This window comes from Thermobia domestica, chromosome 5, assembly GCF_964235325.1.
Source record: "Thermobia domestica chromosome 5, izTheDome1.hap1.1, whole genome shotgun sequence".
Classification (NCBI taxonomy): Eukaryota; Metazoa; Arthropoda; class Insecta; order Zygentoma; family Lepismatidae; genus Thermobia; species Thermobia domestica.
The window spans coordinates 260,257,804-260,266,463 of NC_137458.1; positions in this window are offsets into that span (position 1 = coordinate 260,257,804).

Sequence of the window (8,660 nt, forward strand, 5' to 3'; positions counted from 1 at the left end):
TTAACGTCTCTTTCAGCAGTGAAGTTATTTGAGACGGGACCTACTAATTACCGTGGAACGGAACCACATGAGCTGCTGCCGGGAATCGAACCCGCGTATTTCACGCCAAAGGCTTAGCCACGAAGGAGCTCCGGTATATAATGTACCAATCGAGTTCATTAAGAATATGGGAAACCACACAAATTATATACGTACATATTATTATTATTATTATTATTATTATTATTATTATTATTATTATTATTATTATTATTTTGTTTCCTTATGTTATCATTCTGCAACATGGAGCTGGATAATGCGTAAAATTAGTATTACAATTCTAGAAAGTGTACGAACAACGAAACTAAAATAACTTATGGAAGTCAATTAGTTCGAGTGCATTTATAACAGATAAAGGGTCTTGTGAAATACCAACATTGTAAGAAAAAATGAGATCAAGCTATATGCTGATATACAAACTCTATAGAGTGCAAACACTATAGTAATAAATTCACAATTCTCTTCTCCCAACTATGTAAATGAGAGAATACAGTGTTTAATTTCTGTAGTTTTCATTATTGTGATGTGTTGACGCAGTTCCAAATATGTTTTGTTTTTAAGTTCTTTTCTACACTGTATTGTAAACAGTTTCATATGTTATAAAAATTTAACATGTTCAATGATAGTATAATATAATAGCTGAACCGTAATGTGGGTGAAGGAGGGGAGAACATAGTCTAGAATGCATTCTCTTCTAACTTTACTACACTCCAGAATTAAACATTGAAATTATGTCATTATTCAAGGTAATTAATAAGCTATTTGCCATCGGTCTTGTGATTATTGAGGCTTCGTACTACCCAGCATTATTCCAAAGTATATGTAAAATACTTCTTAATAAAATATATATATATATAATTTTTAAACGGTATATTCAATTGTAACAAATTCATAAAAATGGAATTTAGCCAAAGAAACTAATCATCTGTTAAACGCGTATCAAAAACTATAAGTTCTGACACTTTTTTCCTACCCTTTCACATTTGTATTAGCATTTTATCTCCGAGCAGTAAAACATATTTATTTTTTTGGAATTAGGGCTATGTTTCACTTTATTTATTTATTTATTCGATTAAAAGTTTATGTTTGTACAGTGTACGTCATTTTGTGTTTCCTGCAATTAGTTAGACAATACTAAATTACCTTATAACGTGAATAATATTTTTATACTTGGGCTTGTGAAAAAAAACAGACGCTCGTAAGGAACGGGATTTATTGCCAGAAATAGACGTCTACGGAACTACTTCACTCTTCCACATAATCGCCCTGCCGTTCCAAACACTTTTCGCAACGCTGCACCATGTTTCGTAAACCCTCTGAATAGAATTTTTCCGACTGGGATTGGAACCAGTTGAAAAAAGCAGTGTTGAGATCCTCGTTGTTTTCAAACCGTTGCCCACCAAAACACCGTTTCAAATGCAAGAAGAGGAAGTAATCGTTTGGGACAACGTCGGGACTGTATGGAGGATGGTCAAACAGGTCTTGAATCCTCCTCTCGAAGATGGCGGCGGTATGAGGACGCGCGTTGTCGTGAACGAGGATGATTGCGGACGACAATTTTCCGTGTCGTCGAATTTGAATCGCACGTCGCAGTTTGGTGAGCGTGTCGCAGTACACGTCAGTTGTAACAGGTTGGCCCACGTTCCAAAAAATCAATCAACAGGACGTCCTTGTTGTCCCAAAAGACGGTAGCTATCAGTTTGCGACTCGAGTGCGGCGAGTGCTTAAACTTTTTGGTTTGGGGAAACCTGAATGGCGCCACTGCATTGATTCGCCGTTGGCGTTAGAGATCGACATCTCGTCGGCCGTCAAAATGTGGGAAAACAAGTCATCTCCCTGTTTTCTATAGCGATCCAAAAATTGTCGGGCACTGCACCTTCGTTGCTCTTTGTGCTAGTCTGTTAACATTTTCGGCACCCACCTTGCAATCAACTTGTGATATGTAAGCATTTGTTTGACAGTTCTGTAGATGGTGGTGAGGGCAACGTGGGAAACTCGTGTGCCAGAGCACTAATCGTCAATTGCCGATCACTTCGCAGTTTTTGATTAACTTATTCCACGAGGTCATCCGTCTTAACACTAGGCCTGCCACTCTGGTCTTCATCATGCACGCTCTTGCGCCAATTTTGAAAGTCGTGACAATTTGCGAATCCTTTCTGCACTTATTAATGTAGGTTCATACACTAGGCACAGGTGTGTTAGAGTAGTATTAGAACGCGAGAAACGTGTGTGACGTCGCTCCACGAAAATTGGCCGAGAAACGTGGTTTGCAGGCTGAGCAGGAGAGTGACCGCTAGCCTGTACGCTTGTAAATGTTTGAGCATCCAGTAAGTGAAAGCAGAATTCAAAAATCTTTAAAACTAACGGAAGTGTAAATAAAAATATATACATTAATTCAGTGAATTACTATGCAATTTTGAAGACTTTTAAAGACGACGTGGACTAGTCGGGACGAGAAAAAAAACAAAAATAAAAAAAGAAACGTCTGCAATTTTACTGAAGAATCAGAGAGTTGCAAGGGTGATCAAACCTTGGAGTGTCAGTGTCCTGTTTGTCAGGAAATATTTCCTACGCAGAGGAAGTGAGCAAAATCATGAGTTAGTGTATACAAACGTGCGTAAATATAATATAGAAAACAAACAAATCTTACTAAGCACATGGTTATGTAGTAAACTATAGCACGTGTTTAGTGTAGTGATAACTATTGACAAACAAACTCAAAGTGAGGAAGAACGTGTTCAGAACAAGACGATAACAAGGTAAGTGGATTTATAATAGTACTAATTTTATCTTTTAGTGCAAAACGACTTTTATACGTAGTTAATTTTGGCGCCAATTTTAAGGAAGACAAACGCTTGTGGATTGTAAGCAACGAGCATTACGTTACAGTGAATCTGTTGCATATCATCTGCATAAGAGACACTTTTACACATTGTAACAACAAACAGGTCCAAATTCATTAGCTTAAACGAAATTTCCCCCCTCCCTAGGGAGGCTCTCTCCTAGGGTGGTGAAGACAAAAGGGAATGAACATGGATCACGTCATGGATCGGCGACCGATACATTCGAATAGTTCCTACACAGAAATGCTTGATCAAATGGATCAAGAACAAAGGGAAATACCAAGTTTAAGACCACAAGGTAGGCCTAATCTATCGAGAACGAACATAATGGATAAATCGACTAAGGAAAAAGGAAGCATATCATCGCAGTACGACAAAAGAGTGAGAGATTCACCAGGCAACAAGGACAATAAGAAAAGGAAAGACGGCACCCCAACAAAGAAACAGAACAACATGGAAGATGATGATAACGATGACAGCCAAATTTTAAGTGATGGAGTGTAGACGAAAGATGAGGATGAATCAGCCAAAATGCAAGAGGAAGATTTAATAAAGAAGTATGAAACAGCCTTATGATTTGTAGAACAAGCTGTCAAGAAAAGTAAAGCAAGTTCGGCAATCACACGTAGCATTAACAGGAAGCTGATTGGTTGGGTAATAAAACAGTCAAAGGTAGAAGGGTTAAATAACCACCTAAAGATGGAAAATAAAAAACTCAAAGAGGAAAACGAAAAATTGAAGGAAGACATTGAGAAACTTAAATAACAAAAGGGAACAAGTGCAGAAGAAAAAACACTGTATGCAACTATCCCAGGAAGAGAACAGGCACCAAAACAGACTACCAAGAGAACGCAAATGATTGAAAACACAAAAAACAAACAGAAACCTACCATCTTCATGAAAGCAAAAGAAAATGAAAATATTACCACAGTTAAGGCAAACTTTGTCAGATCAATAAATCCCGCTAAAGAAAAAACAAAAATAACAGCAATGAAAGAAACGAAAAATACATTAATTGTGGAGACTGCCTCAAATGCAGACATGGCTAAGATAACGAATAACAGAAACCTGCATCAGATGGTTAAAGTCGAAAAGCCAAAAAAGAAAAAAACGTTGTTGATAATATACGATGTTCCAGCGGAATACACCAACGAAGAACTGGTAGAAATATTAATTGAACAGAATTTTGAGGAAGAAGAAATAGAAAAGGCGAAAGAGGAAATAAAACCAAGCTTTAGAACGGGACCCAAGAACAAAAGCAAATGCCATCTCGTAATCGGAACGAGCGCCGGTATAAGAAGGAAGCTGATTGGAGAAGGTAAAATGTATCTGATGTATGTGGTCCACGGAGTCAAGGACTTTGTAACAATCCCAAGATGTTTGTTTTGTTTCGACTATGGTCACGTGAGTAAACATTGCAAGGAGGAAAAAAATCTGCATACAGTGCGGAAAACATGGACACGAACGTTCAAATTGTATTGAAAAAGACAAGGCAAAGATCTGTATAAGGTGCAAAAAAAGAAAAAAGAACTGTGAGGCTAAATCAGAGAAGGACTGTGCGACCTACAAAATGTTTTATGAGCGCACCATCGCAAGGATAGACTATGATGTATAAGTATCCTGAAAGATTTATTTATAAACAACAGGAAAAAAAAGTAAAAGGAAAAGTCAGTCCAATGTAATAAGAGATAAAATTAGGTCTGAAAATAGAAGCAAGAATTTCTTAAAAGCAAAGTTTGAAGATTGGCTAGAAAAATCAATACCAATAAGCAGCGCAGAAAAGGATATGATAATAGAAGGAGGATATATCGATCTTGAAGATACGGACAAGTGTGTAATGCATCTCATTAATCCTGATTTGACAACATTCCCAAAAGGTTTTGCTGAGAACGTGGTTAAAACTCTTGAAAACTTTAAAATAGACCAAATGTACCATGTGGATATTAAAGAGGGAGACAAAGTCATCAGAGTATATTACTCCTCGAATAAGTTTCGCACCAACTTCATCCATATAAGATCAAATAAAGAATTGGATCTGGAAGGCCTAGAAATAGTGTTAAGATTTATTTTAACCCTGGAGATAAGTAAAGATAAAATAAGAAATGAAATTCTAGTCCCAGCATTTGCGGTGGGTTTATGGAGCAAAAAGCCGCAAGAAGTAATCCAGAGACTATTCAAAACAATACAAAATACACAAAAAACTAACCCTAAAAATGAAAATAATGGACTCAAGACTCCTCAGTAGCTCAAAACTGGCACTTGAATATTACGAAAAAGAATGTAGCGAGAGGGTTTGTCATGGGCACAATGAGAATGAAGTTAGAAAAGACCTAGAACACCCACAAACAAAAATAATGACAGAAAGTATTAAAGAGATGGTAAAGAAAACAGATTGGGATGCATCTGACAAGATGGAAAGACTACTAATAGGAAGGGAAAAATATGAGAACAAAGAAATACCGGACACGGAAAAACTATATTAAAACATTGAAACGCAGATGATCCTTGGAAGATTAGAAGAGCCTAAATTGCTAACTACGGCATTGAGACACTTAGTGCGACAACATATTGAACTCGGAAAAACCATTGTCATTCCGCAGTTGGAAGACGTGGGTGAAATAGAATTAAAGGCAAATGGGATAACATCTGATCCACACAATCTTTTAGAACATGTCAACAAAGTATACAAAAGAAGAGAAATGACACTGGACTTGCAAAAGGTGTATAGAGAGTTCGCTAAAGAATATGAGAGAATCGTCTATGACCATAAAGCAGAGTGGCCATATTGCCACGTCAAAATTTTTAATCCTAGACCATCAAAATGGTTGAATTAACTGGAAATAATACGATTAAAATCATGCAGATAAACGCAGGAAACTCAATAATGGTCATGGACGAGATTCAAGAAATAGCAGAAAAAGAGAAGATAGATATTATTCTCGTACAGGAACCCTACACCAAAAACAATAAATTAACAGTAATGGGATCAATGGAGGTTATCTATGCAGGAGAGAAACCTAAGAAAACTAACAGAGGTGATAAACCAGGCACGGTGGAGAAACCGAACAAAAATAACACAGGAGAGAAACCAATGGCGGTCATAGTAAATAGAAACAAGAATTCCAAAACATTAAATTTAATTCAATTTAGAGATCCGTGGACAATTAGCATCGAACTCAAAACAGAAATGGGAAATTATAAAATCATAAATTGCTACTGTCAGTTTAGTCTGGACATCGAACCTTTTTAAATAAATTTGACAAAAATATGCGAAACATATAAAAATGACCAAATACTTATTTGTATGGATGCAAATGCCAAATCACCAATCTGGAATAGTAGGATTACTTGTAAAAAAGGGAATAAATTAGAAGAAATGATCGCGCAAAATGAGCTAGTGGTTATAAATGAAGAAGGACATCCGCCAACATTTAGAAACACGCAAAGTGGGGAATCGAATATAGACGTGACATTATCAACGTTACAACTAAGTAACAGAATATGCAACTGGAGGGTTTTGGATAAGGCCACGCTAAGTGAGCACAATGTTGTTATGTTTGAGATTGACGGTACAAATATGAAAGAAAATATGAAAGCACAAGAAAACACACTAATCTACAACACCAAAAGAATAAACTGGGAAAATTTTTGGAGAAACATACAATTACCGAATATAAATGATAATAATGATGTGGATGATTTGCCACTAAAAATAGAAGCCGAAATAATAAACGCTATCAAAAGGTCAACAAAAACAAAATCACAATATGACAAACAGATTAAAACAAAAAAAAATTGGTATGGGGAGTTGCAAAATCTGAAAACGAAAACCAGAAAAGCAAGGAAATTATACAAAGCCACGTGGGATGCCGAACTCAAACAAAGAAGACTAGAAAAATATAGAGAAATTAAAAACAAATATCAAGATAAACTAAAAGAAACGAAATTAAAAACTTGGAAAGCATTTTTAAAGGAAAACATAAATCTAGACGTTTGGGATGTACTATATAAAATAATTATTAACAAAGTAAACAAGCCAACAACACTTTCTACCCTCAAAATGGACAATGAAGATCATACCAAGGGTTGGGAAAATACAGTAAATTATTTAATGACAAAGCTCTTAACGACTGACGACCCAACTAAAGACAACGGTGAACATAGGCAGACACGAAATCAGATGAAAATATCACCTAGAAATGATAGGTGATGAACAAATAGAAGAAACTACGAACGAAGACATAATAGCATACATAAAAATGCTGAAAAACAAGAAAGCCGCAGGACCTGACAATATAAAATCAGAAATATACAAGGATCAAGTGGAGAAATGGGCACCATACTTATCGAGACTGTGCAGCTTGTGTCTGAAACAAAGAAGGGTACCTAAAATCTGGAAGAAAGCTAATTTAGTCATAATCAAAAAGAATGTCGAGAAAATGAACGACGATCCAAAAGCGTACAGACCAATATGTCTCCTAAATACAATTGGCAAATTCTTCGGGAGAGTTATCGTAAAAAGATTAAACTAATACAGAAATATAGAAAATGATAGGCTACAACATGGTTTTCGGAAAGGAAGAAGTACTGAGACTGCAATAAGGAGACTTTTAGAACTAATTGAAAGGGGTAAGAGGGAGAAATATGAGGTAGTAATATACGTAGATATAAGTGGGGCCTTTGATAACCTATGGTGGCCATCACTGTTTAAGCAATTTAAAGAAATGGGGGTACCAAAGTCTCTGTATGAGTTGATGATAGATTACTGTGCCGATAGAAACATAACATACATAGCACCAAATAAAAATATAACTACATATAGTACAAAAGGATGCCCACAAGGATCCATGTCTGGCCCTACATTGTGGGATATTGTAATAGATCCATGTCTGAAATGTCTTAATCGACTTGAAGAAACAGAAGGAATAGTTGGTTATGCTGATGACATAGCGATAGTGTTGTCGGCATCTTCAAGACACGAAGTAGAAAGAAAGAGAAACATAATACTAGAAAAGCTACAAAAATGGTGTTCAACAAATAATTTAACTCTTTCCGGAACAAAAACAAAGTATACAATTTTTGGACAGAAAATTCAGAGAGGTACTATTCTAAAAATATCCAACAAAAAGATAGATAGAGTTAAAGAGTTCAAGTACCTGGGAGTATGGATAGATGGAAAATTAAATTACGGAAAACATATAGAGGAGATTACGAATAAGAGCAAAAAAGTAGCACAAATTACTAACAATAGCAAGAAGGGATTACCAAATCCTTAAGAGGATATTGCAAACTTACAACAAAACAGAGATCATGCCAGTACTTAGCCAATGTGCCAGCGTCTGGTGCCACAGACTTTTTATGAACATAAACTAAGACAATAAATCGGGCACAACGAGGGGTACTTATAAGAACCCTAAATGTAATAAAAACCATGTCAACGGAGGCTGTACAGGTACTGGCTCAGGAAGAACCAATACATTTCCAGGTACTAAGACAGGCCTATAAAATGTGGACGAAAAATAATTACAAAAATTACAAAAAAATTAGAAATACTAGGACAAATTCCAAATAACGAAACAGAGTTAGATAAAATTATTGAAAGAAAATGGCAACGGGAATGGAAAAACTCAAACAAAGGACAGAAACTAAAAGAATACATACCGACGATACAAATAAGGAAAGAGATGCCAAACCTAAATAAGGAGACCATGGAGACACTTTCTGGCCATGGACCATTTAAGTCACATTTATACAGGATCACAATAGAAGAAAATCAGA